The sequence below is a fragment of the Dermacentor variabilis genome, chromosome 7 (assembly GCF_050947875.1).
Source record: "Dermacentor variabilis isolate Ectoservices chromosome 7, ASM5094787v1, whole genome shotgun sequence".
Taxonomy (NCBI): domain Eukaryota; kingdom Metazoa; phylum Arthropoda; class Arachnida; order Ixodida; family Ixodidae; genus Dermacentor; species Dermacentor variabilis.
In genome coordinates, this window is record NC_134574.1 from 101,952,795 (window position 1) to 101,966,611 (window position 13,817).

Below are 13,817 nucleotides of genomic sequence, written 5' to 3' on the forward strand. Positions count from 1 at the left end.
AATGACGGCTGAAGCAGAATGTAGGAAGTCCCAACCAAGTATAAGTTAATGGATACACGTTGGAAGGATGATAAACTCGATGTGGTGGCGTATGCCGTCGATGAGAACACGAGCAGTACACTGTCCGTCAGGGTGAATGAATGCATTATTAGCACCGCGCAAAATAGGTCCAAGATAAGGCGTTTTTACTTTACGGAGCCGGGAACACAGATCACTCCGAAGAACAGAAACGGCGGCACCAGTATCGATGAGAGCTGACGCGGGAACACCTTCGACAGTCACAGAAAGCATGTTGGCGGGGCGAACAGGAGGAATTTTTGAAGACCGATAAGAAGCAGTTTCCCCTCCAAAAACTGCAACAGTTAGTTTTCCGAGTGCTGGTCGACAAAATGGGAAGTGGGACGAAGCGGTGATGTAGAGCGCCGGTAAGGGGATGGAGAACGACGTCTGCCCGAACGGGAACTATGAGGCAGACTGGGAGCAGCTGGTGGAGACGGAGAACGCTGTTGAGGGAACTAGTGCGGAAACGAGTGCGGTCCGGGATAGTAGTCGTCTGATCGGCGAGTGCGGTCTCTTTCGTGCTCAGCATAGCCTCGCCTTTCATTCTGCTGGCGCCGGCGGCAGAAGCGAGCTATATGGCCGCGTATGCCACAGTAAAAACAAACCGGACGAGGTGGACGCCACTGAGGGTACGATGGCGCAGCAAGTGCTCTGGTTCCCATCGAAGCCAAATGGTCATAGGAAACGCCAGTAGGCACGGAAGTCACGGTAGGGTTGGGTAGCGAAACAACATCCGCGTAGGTAGGTGTGGAGCGCGCTACCGGAGCAAGATGCGTCGTGGGTGTAGTCATCGCCGTCAACTCCTGCTTTACGACCTCGCGCAAGTCGAAGGTGGGGGTTGGTGCGCAGGCAGCAGCAGGGGGACGCTTTAGGTCTTGTAGTTGAAGCTCCTCGCGGATGATGGTGCGGATAAGAGCACGTAGATCTGGAGAATGAGGAACTTGAGGATCGCTGCTGTCATGTGGAAGACGAATAGATTGCAGCGCGTCGAGGCGTTGACACGTTGAAGTGATGTCTTGGACAGAAGCCGGATTTTGCATGATTAAGGCGTTGAACGCGACAGGCCCAATGCCTTTTAAGATGTGGCGAACGCGTTCGGCTTCCGTCATGCTAGGATTCGCACGGCGGCACAGAGCCAAGACGTCCTCTATGTATGAGGTGTAAGACTCTTGGGGAAGTTGGCGGCGCGTTCCCAGCTTCTGTTTGGCGACTTCTGCACGGCCAGACGAGGAAGCGAAGATTTGCCGCAGCTTCGATGGAAACGTGGACCAATCCGCGATGTCGGATTCGTGGTTGAAATACCACGTCTTTGCAACACCGGTCAAGTAGAAGGCGACGTGCCTCAATTTCTGGGTGTCGTTCCACTTGTTGCAAGAACTCACGCGGTCGTAGTGGTCGATCCAATCGTCTACGTCATCACCGCGGAGTCCCGCAAAGACAGGGGGATCGCGCTGAGGGCTCGTCACAGTCCAAGAGGGCGCCGCAGGTGGGGTCGTCTGTGTGGTAGGGTTTGAGGCGCCGGAAGGGCCGGGGTTGGAAGTGTCCATTGTTGTAGGGGTAGCTGGGGGCAGGCGGCGACCGGAACGGAGCTCCAGGGAGAACGGGAACGCGAGAGGACGTCGGGATCTTGACGTACCTCCACCACTTTATAATACCGAGACCGATCAAGTTGTCGAGCGCTGTTTATTCCACAAAAGGCAACGCCCCAGCTCACGCGCGAAGAAGACGAAGAACAGGGAAGATGATGATGGCTATGTACAAATGAAAACGACGAAGTACGTTAATAGTGCTTACAATATATATATAAGAACAAGGGCGCCGGGCACGCGAAATTAGTGACCCTGACCGAAAATGACATTTTGTCGCTCTACAGGAGTTCTAAGCGTGTAACGAATGTAACAAGCGGTGCTTTCGACAGAAAAGTGAAAAGACATTAAGAAAGTCGTTCGTGGCATGTACCGCTGTTGAATAATGCTGTTTATGGGATGCATTTTGATGATATCCTTTGTTTTCGCAGCTTTGCCTCGTCACAGAAAGGCACCAAAGGATAGGACCGGACCCGCTGTCCTCTCGGCCCTACTTGAAGATCAACACGACATAGCCACTGATGATCATGAAGCTGCGATGGACCCAATGTCGTCACCAGGCAGGTTTGAGCTGACTCAAGGACAGAATTGCAGCCCACACGACGCCAGCTCAAGTGCACTGGTAACAGACGAAGCAGGTCTGCAAGTCTCAGCCAGTGGAATGAATGCCGGGGTCTCTGACCTGCAGTCTGCTTGTACCTCTTGCGCAGAATTAAGTAAGCAGCTCGCAGACCTGACACGGAAATACTGCGAACTTCAAGAATTGCGTACCCAGGCAAACTCAACAATCCAAGGTCTCCGAAAAAAAGTTAAGAAGCTCGAAGGTAACATCGAAACATTCGGAAAGAACATCAAGTTCCTTAACGAAGACCAAATACAGGCACTGTCGCGCAATAGCAACAAAGGGAGTACTTGATCTCCGCAAAGTGTTAAGCAAGCACTTCAAATTAAATTTTCATGCGGGACGTCCGGCTATGAAACCTTAAGGAAACTCGGGTACCCGCTGCCAACTAACAGAACTCTGGCGCGTCGCCTACAGGCACTCAGTTTTCTGCCCGGTGTTCTGACTGACGTGATCGACCTGCTAAAAACGAAAGCGGAGGGTATGCAAGACATTGAAAAAGACTGTTCTGCTACTAGACGAGATGGAGATTGCCAGGGGCTATGAGCTTGATCGCGCTGAAGATGTTGTTCTTGGGGGAAAAACTTTACCTGCAAAGCCGGATGAACCTGCCCACCATGCCTTGGTGTTCATGATAGGGGGTCTTAACCGGCGGTGGAAACAAGTGATTGCCTATCACTTTACTGAAAGGAGCATAGACGGCCTTATTCTCAAAGACTACATATTGAATATCGTGAAAGTTTGCGCAGATATCTCCCTGAGGAACCTCGTCGTCACTTCGGATATGGGTTCTTCCAACAGGGCAATGTGGCGTGAATTGTGCTTCTCTAGCCACAGGAACTCCAACACCATATGCTCGATACCACATCCTTGTCTAGAAGACAAAGAACTCTTCTTCACTGCAGATGCTGCACACGTACTTAAGAATATCAGGGGCCAACTTCTGAGTTCTGTCGTTTTCACCATTAGTGATGCAACCAAGTGTCAACATGACCTACCCTCAAGAGAAGTAAAACTTAAGCACGTGCGCGCAGTGGTAGACTGACAAAAAACGGGAGCTGAAAGTCGCGCCAAAGCTCTCGGACATCCACGTGTCGAACGGCCATTTTACGAAGATTAAGGTGGGAGTGGCCGTTCAGTTTTTTCGAGAAGCTCCTGCCGGGATTCGGTACTTGATAAAGCAGAAGATCTTGGATCCGAAGGCGGAAACTACAGCGTGGTTTTTAGAGCTTGTCTTTAAGTGGTGTGCTCTTATGTCATCACGACACCCATCAACTGCCTTGAGTCTTGAACACATGGACAAATATCACGCAGCCATAGACGTATTGTGCTTGGCGTCTGAGACCATTCGGGGAACAAACATGGGGAGCACATCCCAATGGAAGCCCTCACAGGCGGGTTTCTTGATAGCCACAGCTGTGATCATTCGCCTGCAGGATGTCCTTCTAAGAAGTGAAGGCTACAAGTTCTTCCTCACGAGCCGATTGCTCCAGGACTGCTTGGAAAATCTATTTTCGGTTATACGTCTCAGGAAGCCTGTTCCAAGCGCCTACGATGTGAAGTGTGCGTTGAAGCTTGTTTGTGTCAGCCAATTCTTCTACACACCGTCAACGACTAGCTACGATGTCGATGACGCACAGTACCTGATCGACCTGCTGTCGGCAGGTATGCAAGAACAAACGGCAGCCGAGATTGAAGCTATCGACGACTCGGAGATCCCCTTTGTCGAAGAGGTAACATCAGCTGAGTGCGAGATTTTGTTTCATATCGGTGGGTTTCTTATAAAAGGGATCCTCAAATCTATTGGCCACTGCGAGCAGTGCAAGCCCGCACTGTTAGGCTCAAGCAGCAGTGAGCATGCGTACTTGACGTCCCTCAAGGAATACGTCTCTGAAGGCAGCAACCTTCGTTACCCAAGCGATGCAGTCATGCTGGTTCTCAAATCTTGCGAGGAACATTTTAATGGTATCACCACCTGGACGGAAAGCGTTTTCACCATGAAATCTCCTTTGAAGGCTGTAACCGCATACTTGACAAAGATGTTGCGGTGGGGCGTAACGGGTGCCTGTCAGGAACACAAAGAAACAGTGGAAAAGCTCCTTGTGTCAAACTACGCGAGACTGAGGCTGCGTGTGCACTTGCGTCAAGCCGCGGCAACGGGACTTGACGGGCATGCAAGCAAGACGTGTGCAGGAGTGAGCCTACAGTGAACACTGAAATTAAATTTTAATGCATATCGCCAGAATTCAAAAACTTTCGTTTCATTTGTGTTACTCTTTTAATATAGTTTACATTCATGTGTTTATTCTTACTTTGCTGTGCGTGCTGATTTTTCACCTTGTGTCTGTACAAGGTATCCGCTTTTTTTCCAACTGATCGAACTGAGCTGCAAGCTGACATTCTAATTTATTTTGTTCAAGTTAATTCAAGGCTTCATTGTAGTTTCTGGTCGTTGGTCTGAGATCTACGAAAGACCTGTGGCAATTGACACCTCCTGACAGCTGACATAATAAAAACCTGCATGGCGACCCCAACGTCGTGACTGAAATCACGTATCTACTCGTCACTTATTGACCTCGTTTCTTTACCACCGGCATCTTCTTATGCAATAGGAATTTCCAGGGCTGCATACCAACATGCTCACAAGCAACACAGGTTCACGGCGTAACTCTTCGCGAAGAACAGAAATGCAGGCAGCGTAGCAATTTTTGCATTCCTCTATGAACGCTTGTGTTTAACGCATCTTTTCCCACTGTAAAACAAAGGGATTGCCGCGCAACTTAATTTATGTATTTACAATTCGTAAACAAAACACGCCAGGCCACTGATCAATGGTTGCAACGCGCTTTACGAGGGTACTTCCAGACGACAGCATTAAAACAACACTAAATAGAAACAGGGAGTTGAGCTGACATAAAAGAGGGGCCCTAGGGAAGGCGCACATATTTTTTCGGTGCAAAAATATTTCTTAATAGTAGAGAAATTCGTAATCGAAGTAATCAAAAAAGCGCATTGCTTCCGTCAAACCGCTCATCCACACGCGCGCCAACAACGCGCTGCTCGCAGCGGGCAAGAACATGGCGGACGCCGTAGCAGACGACGCACTTGTCTCCACCCTGAACGGAGCGGCGGGCGAGGAGGACATCGAGGCACCCTAGTGGGCTGTAGGCTCGGCGCGCCCGCGCGTGCGGCTAGCAGCCCCGCCAGGCTGCCTGCAGCTCTTTGTTGCTTTTTATGCGGTGCATTTTTCCTCTTTGTGAGTTCGTGGCCTGAAGACTACGGTCATGCCGAATCGTCGGCGTCAACGGCATTGTTTTGCTCCCGGTTGCAAAACGGGATACCAGTGGACGAAAGGCGATCAGCCGTCGCTCTTCGCTGTGCCAAAAGATGAGAACTGACGCAAGCAATGGGAACGCAACCTTCGTCGAAAAAATAAGGTTTTGGACGAAACCTGCTTTGTGTGTGAGCTACTTTTCGAGCCATCATGCATTGTGAGGGACTTTATACACATCACTGATGGCAAAGAAGTCCGCATCCCGCGTGGAAAGACGAAACTTTTACCCGATGCGCTGCCAACTTTGCTGCCGAACGCGCCGAGCTATCTGTCAGAAAAACACCGCTGCAGAGACCACCTAAAAAGAGGAAAAGCACAAGTATATACCCCGATAAAGCGAAAAGATCACAAAGTAATGATTCCGACGTTAGCAAGGAATCGGGGTGTCCGGACATTGACACTGAGAGTAGCGTGTTGACGAACGGCCAACACCCTTGTGAAGTTGATGAAGCATCTGTGCTGGACGATTTTTCTAGGCTGGATGATCCTTCAGAATGCTGGAGCTGCCATCGCATACCTTATTACAGTGGGACTGTGTACTGCAAGCTAAGAATGGGCGAAAATCAATGCGTGGAGTTAGAGAGGGTGGTGATGCTTTCACGCGATGATGGCGGCTTTGCGGCCACTTAGTAGAAACGGGACGCATTGCCAGCCGTGAGGAAGGAAACGGACTGCTTCGAAGTGTCGACCTATACCGCCTATGTAAAGGAGCACTGTCCGTTAGCAGCATGCCGAAAAACAGCCTTACCAAAGGACTACAAGCGCAGTTGACCCTACACGACTGCACATACTTCAGTAAACGATGCGCCGGAAAGGAGCCATCTGAAGGTATGCAGATTTCTTTCAATTTAATTATTTCAACTTTGCTTCGAACTTCACAATGTAATGCATGTACGATTAGATAAGGCCGACGTGGTGGTCATTTATTTTTCCTCTGTTTTGTTCTACTTCGCAGGACAGGAACGCGTATCCTGCCGCTACCTCAGAAAGGCCTTACTGACGCGGTGTTCAAGGGTGAAGCGGTCAATTAGAAAGACTGTGCAAAGTACAACGCAGAAACAGCGTTCAGTGGGACAAAAAACCGGAGGCTATCATCACGAATGACTGACCTGAAAGACGAGCTCTGCAAGATGCAAGAGAAAAATGCTTCTAAGCCTGTGGAAGCGCTCGAGGCAGAGATCTCAGCCCTGGATCCTAAACAGCAAGAATGCGTGAGACAATGTTTCTCGGCAGCGAAAAAAAAAGCAGCAAGGGAAATGTGTACAGTCAAGCTTGGATTCTCGAATGCATATTAATGAAGATGAAAAGTGCCAAGTTGTATGAACATCTCCGAAATCACAACATTATTTGCCTGCCAAGCAAGAGTACACTAAAGCGCTATTTACGGGCTTACAATACCACTTTTGGGTTCAGCCAAATAGTACTTTGCCAACTGAAGAAAAAAACTCGACGCATGGATAGCTTCAAACTTCGTGGCGGCCTTTTGGTTGATGAAATCAAATTGTCTGAACACCTAAATGTGACATCATCTGGTCGTATTGAAGGATTCGTTGACTTGGGCCCGTTTACAACTGATGGACAGAATGTTCCATCTGACCATGGGATGGTCATAATGTTTGTGCCGTTTACTGGCCGATCATCGCAAGTTATTGGCACTTTTCTACTAGTGGCAATGTCAAGGCTGCAATGCTGTCAAAAATTCTAATAGAAGCCACAATTGTCGCCGAGGCCAGTGGACTTCTGGTTGATTTCATTACATGTGATGGTGCGTCATGGAATCGTCGTATGTGGAACCTATTGGTAATTGTTGTAAAGAATGGAAAGATTACGTGCAGCCGAGAACACCCTGTGGACCCTTCTCGACAGCTGTTTTTCCTATCGGATTTTCCGTATCTACTAAAATGCCTGAGGAACTCTCTACTGAAAGGTCCTCTGAACACTCCAAGTGGTATGGTAAGTGCCCATCCTTGTATAATAGCACTTGTGCTATCAAGCCTTATGAAAGCTGCGGTCTAGCTACTGCATTTTTTGACAGCTCAACATGTGGTATGTTAACTGTTCCAGGTTTTCATCCAGCCTGCAAAACAGGCCTTCAAGCTCGACTCGAGCCAGCTCACTCTAAAGGCAACGCCTGGCTTGACGTCTGCACACTTGGAACCTAATGGGTTTGAAAAGATGAAAAGATTCCAGCTATTTGGAAATCGTGTTGTCAATGGCCTACACTTCTACAAGGAGAAGTTAGAATCGTCTTGGGGCAACATTGATGCAACGATATCATTCTTCAGGTAAGCAAGCGTTTTTTTAGAAACATCACTACCTATTCGTAATTGGATTGAAGGGCACTAAGATATTATCGCGACCCATTCAAAGCTCTGTTTTTTTTTAGCTGCCGTCGGTATGTGGCCTTATCAGTGTGATTGCAGCGCGCAGATCATTTATGTATGTATTCTCTGTTCGACGGGTAAACGGGTATTCCCTGTTAGACGACCAGCGAGTACGTTTGTAGTTATCGCCAGCGCCGAGTAGATTTGCGGGCGCAAGTCAGCCCAATAAAGAGTTCATATATACGAGTGCTACACCTACCTGCCAGTTCATCTGTTGCCTGCGGCATTGTCACCCCCACCTGACATTATAGCACTGACAGCAATAGCATTTGTTGATGACTGCCGGACATGTTAACCTCACCGTTGATTTCTCACTTTTCTGCATAACTGCGTTCTTGCTCCTATGCTTATTTAATGTATCGTTGCGACAGCAACTTAATTTGGTTATTGTACTATGTGGTGTCCTATGTCTGCACTAAAGTTTGCTTTTCACTTTTTCAGAACTGTCAGCAGTCTCATAAGGATCATGACGTCTCGGTTTACAGTGCAAGCATTGCGTCCAGGCTCTAATAGTGTATAGCAAATCAAGGACTTCCTGAAGCTGTTATCACGCTGGGAAACGTATACAAATGGTGCAGGATTCATAAGTTTGTCAACAGGAGTTGGCTTTAAGGTCACACTTTCTGTCACCCTCGAACTATTGGACTTCCTGAGTACACAGGGCTTTAAGTATTTAATGACATCGCGCTTCAGCCAGGATCCATTGAAGAACTTTTTCGGTATCGTTAGGCAGTCCTGTGGACCTAACGATCAACCAACCCAATTTTCGATTGTAGTGAATTGTCTTTCGTTTTACAATCTAGCGAGCGTAGTGAGATCAGGCAACGCCGACAGCAATGAGCCACTTAGTTCCTTGCTGGACGCATATGATGCCAACACTGCAGAGGAAGACATTGAGTCGGGCAATCTCATTGGCTGAAGACAAACTACGCCAATAACTCCAGATCACAGCGGTTATGTTATTGAAAACAGCGATGACTGGCTCATACACTACATGGCAGGTTATGTAGCGCGCAAGTTCATTGCACGCAGTGACTGGGTCGAATGCAAAAACTTCCTTCTACAGGCGCCAAATGAAGAAAGCCAGGACAGTGAGTTTACTGCAATTTGTGACAAAGGAGGGTTGCTCTACCCGTCCCGTGTGAATTTTTTTTTTTACGGTGATAAGGCTGGAAAACCTTTTCACAACTTTTTTTTTAGTCAGGAAAGGTTGTGCAGTAACAGCATAGTAAATGTTATGGTGCTGGGCAAATCTCAGATTTCATGTGGCGTAGGGTGCAGCCAGCACTCAGAAGCGCTCACAGCCAGCATTGTCAAGTTTTATGTTTTGACAAGGCTGCATTTTTACGTTAAAGCAATCAATGAGTCGCGAGAAGCTCGCAGGAAAAAAAAAAAAGCTTCATGCTAAGATGGGCAAGTGCTCATAGTCGCGCGGCTAAATGTACCGTGCAAACAAGAAAACACGGCATTCCTTTGAGAAATTCAAGAATATGTTTCACGCTGTGCATAGTTGGAGCACTGCAATAAAGTGGTGCTTTATTTTATAAAAGTTATTCTGTCTTTTCTTGCATTCATCAGCGTTTATACATCGGCGGTAATTGACCCTTCGTTTTGAGGGAAAAAAAAAATGCATGCATCAGGACAACAATTAAAACAGGGGCACACATACCACACTTACAATTAAAATTATCGCATTCGCATATAGTTCGCGGTACACACAACGGTCTCTAAGTGAAGCGTTTTTTTTTTTTTTTGTAATTATTATTCCAATTTCTTGTTGCCCCGCCCCTCTACTAAAACACTTCCGATGGCCCAAGCTGAAGTACGCTCGCCCACGTTTGCCGACAGCTTCGAGTTGGCCGCTGGATAACCCCGATTATCGACAGAATGTCTACTCCTCTCCGTTTACTCAGCCTTTCCTATGGGCGGCGATAATACTGTGCACTAACGTTGAAATATGGGAGCCGTACCTGCAAAAGAGCACGATCGGCGTTGCGAAGCATTAACGGCAACGCCCGTCCGCATCACCGCGCTATCGGCCGTTGTCTACTACTACATCTAATTCTCTTGATTCGCCGACAACATCTGTGTACAGCTTCACCTATTTGTAGGACATGTTTTAAAAGACAGAGCCTTGTTTGTTTCTCCGACGATTCTATGCACAGCGCGCAGCCATGGCGCGGCGCGCCGTATTTCATACAGCCCACGCTCTGGTGGCGCCATCTGGTATCGTCGACACAAGCCGCCTCACCGGCGGCCGCTCCCTGAACCCGCTACCCAAATTCTAGAGCACTGTAACTTGGTATGGAGCGACCAGCTAAGAAAGAGCCCGAAGTCGGCAATGCGTGTACATCATTCAGGTACTACCGGCCATAGAGTTTCTGAATATAACACCTAGAGGGTAATCTGGCGCCACCGTCTATGGGAGTTTCTTAAGGGGGCACCGTGCCGTCATGGGAATGACGGTATATGTGTCTGCGAGGCTCGTGTTGGCTGGTGTTGTAAGAGGCTTCGTCTAAAACGTGGATATGGCTACGCAAATAACGCGTTCTCAAAGTAAAATCTTCATATAATGTTTCCATTCACGCATATTACATCTTTACTCACCCACGATGCATGACCAAGCGAAGAAAAGCAAGAACAGACAACCAACTGTTTCAAAGCGAGCGCGAACCATGTCGTCTGTCCTCCAACTTTAGTGGCCCGCTGATACTTTTTACGTAACATGTAGTCGTACACACAATAACAAGTTCTCATAGTTAAACAAAACATGTTTTCGCGTAATAATAAAGCTAAAACAGCTTTTCACGTGCTTTTTTAGTAGAAAGTGAATCATTGTGACAGACGGAACGGTACTTGCCAAGCGCGTCTTCATGGTGTCCTGTCTCTACGAGAACGATGCCAATCCAAATCCACAATATACCGGCATTCCCATGCATAACACAGCGCAGCAGCGCCAGATTTCCCTCTAGGTAATGTAGTGAGAAACTCTATGCTGCCGGCAGTCGCACGGAACGAGCAAACAACCGAATTTTGATACCGTGCAAGGATGGAAAAAACCTACCGCAAGGCCTTCAGAAGTAGTATTTTATGCTGCGCTGTACAGCAAAACAGGTCAACTTAAATTATTAAAGCTTGCGTCACGCTAGTTTCGGCTGTTTGCTGCCCTCATACCGCCAACACCGGGCAGACGTCGCTCAATGTCGTCGCTCGCGCGGGGTCCGACTCGTGTCGGCTACGATCGGACGCGACAGCCATCTACATCGCGTCGCATGTAACCGTCGCGCCCAAGGTCGTTTGCATGGGGCTTATACTCAACTCGGAGCTGAGAAAACAGTGCAAGCGACAAAATATATAGCGCACAGAAGGTGCAATAGAGAAGACGAGCTTGTACCTGAATCCTTATTTAAGAAGAGGCCAAAAAAAGAAAAAAGCCCCTATAGGCTAGAATTGTTCCTGAGTGCGAATTCCAGCCAATCCTGGGGCTGGACATGCTCGTGAAGGCGGCCGGTCAATGGCAACTAAGAGCATTGCGAATTCGGTCCCAATTCTACCTGTATCATGAAACAAAAGCTTTGAAGCGAGGTACTTACCCGTTGTATCTGGATTACAGAAAGGGGGGGAAAACATTTTGATGATTAGCTTGGACGCACGTCACAAATGATAATGCACACACTCACACCACGCCGACTTAAATGAATGAATCTAAGATAGGTCTTTTCTACATTTCTGTAACTTCTTTATCAGGAGTGTGCTAATATTCAAAGTTTGCAATACGTATCGAATATTGCCCACTTAGCTACTCGTATTCGTATTTCAATATGAACTAATAGGTATTTTCGAATATAAAAACTAACCAAGTGTTTCTCTACAAACGACTGGCTAAAAGACTGGTTAATGTTCCCCGTCTGTTCAGCATCGCAAATCATCAGACGTGAGACGACAAGAATGTTGCAAGCAATGCGCAAACGGAATGGGTAATGCAAGTTTCGTTTAGTTTACGGTTCCGAGGCGAGTGCCTACATGAGAACTATTGAGTTTTGTCTGTAGTCTCATTTGGTGTTTTTGCCGTCTAGTCACGTAGCAGTTATATCTGCTACGCTACAACATCTAACGTTTTCCTTGCTACTGGCCCTATCACAAGTGTCTACCAGCGCAAGATACTTCACCAGCTTTTTTTTGTTGTTGTTGTTGTTGCTGTTGCTGTTGTTGTTGTTGTACACAACTCGTGATCTTTCTTCTGCAGTCATTTACTTTGCGTTTTAGGGAAAGCTATTCATACAGCAGGCATTGATTCAGGGAAAGTTTGTTTGCCACCAGGCTCTGCAAGTGTTGAGACACTATTTGTGCAGTATTTTTTCCATCATAGTGACCTTGCAATTATTTCTGATAGCTGCTTTTTGTACTATGCAAAATGACGTCGCACTTAATTATAATGGCACAAATATTCATCCACCTCTACGTTTCATGTTTTGCTTAAAATGGTGGCCCTAGAAACTTACCATAATAGGTTTTCTATGGGCCAGTTTGAGTTTCGTTTCTTGGGGGAGGGGGTGTCGCGACATTACACCGAAGGGGGTTACGTGAGAGCACTACAAGTGGGGCGTGGGCCGCGACAGCACATGGCGGTGCACTGCACTCACTCCGGCATACAGCGGCGAGCATGGAGTATTAACGTAACAAACACTAGATGAAAAGCTCCTCATAGTGCCCGTGCATTGGAACCGGTAAACGCAAGGGCGCCGGCACGTTGCTATTCTGCGCAGGAGCGCAGACGACGAGACACGATTCGTACGAGACGCGCAATAAAAACTGTTCTCTGATACGGCCACGCTCGCTGCACTGGTTATGGCAGTGCAGCACTTTTGTCCTCTGTTTTACAGTGCAGCGTACACCGCCTGCACCGACCTCTTCGATTTGAGGCTTCGTGCAAGGAAAGTTTTGCACGAGTTCGTAGTTCTCCTGCACTCGCAACTTTGGAAGTGCAGGCATCGTGCAAGCTCTCCACAGCAGACGACACGACGCAGCGCTGGTTGAGTAATGGCGCACAGACATAAATACCTGCCGCTTTGGTTGCAACGCTTCCTATAGCTGGCAACAAGGATGTCTCGTGCAAGTTCGATGTTTGAATGGTTGTGAGGACGGCTTCGTGTCATGTGACGCGTTAAATTGCTTTCGATCGCATGCACTTTTTTTTAACACGTTCTCTGATAAAAAAAAAGCAGCATCCACGCCCGCCATTCCGTCCTCACCGACGTAGATACAATAGGCCACCGTAGTTAGTACTAAGATTATAGCTATTATTGCGACAATATATATATATATATATATATATATATATATATATATATATATATATATATATATATATATATATATATATATATACACTCCTTTTTGCTACATTCAGATTTGTCGAAAATTGACAATTTATAACGTAATGGATGTGAGGGGGGAGGGGGGGAAGGCTTAGTATTGTGTGACGCGTTAAATTGCTTTCGATCGCATGCGTTTTTCTTGTAATGCGTTCTCTGACAAAAAAAAAGAAACAGCATCCACGCACCATTCCATGCTCACCGACGTAGATACAACGGGCACTGTAGTAGTACTAAGACGATAGCGATTATTGCGACAACGAAACGAAAAATACCCTCTTTTTTGCTACATCCAGATTTGTCGAAAATTAAGGTTCACGCACGACAGGTCTGCGCTACTTTGATGGGAGGTGCCGCCAGATTGCGGAAGAATGTCCACGCAGGAGCCAAACTCGAGCAAAGCGTCTGCAGGAACAGAAGGCCCGCGAAGAATAGCCATTTATTAAACACATGACT

The 13,817-nt window shown here is 47.4% G+C and overlaps 1 pseudogene; it reads left to right on the forward strand.

Moving 5' to 3' along the window:
* Positions 1-6,702: 6,702 nt before the first annotated feature.
* On the forward strand, positions 6,703-13,023 carry LOC142588755 (uncharacterized; annotated as a pseudogene).
* Positions 13,024-13,817: the final 794 nt, after the last annotated feature.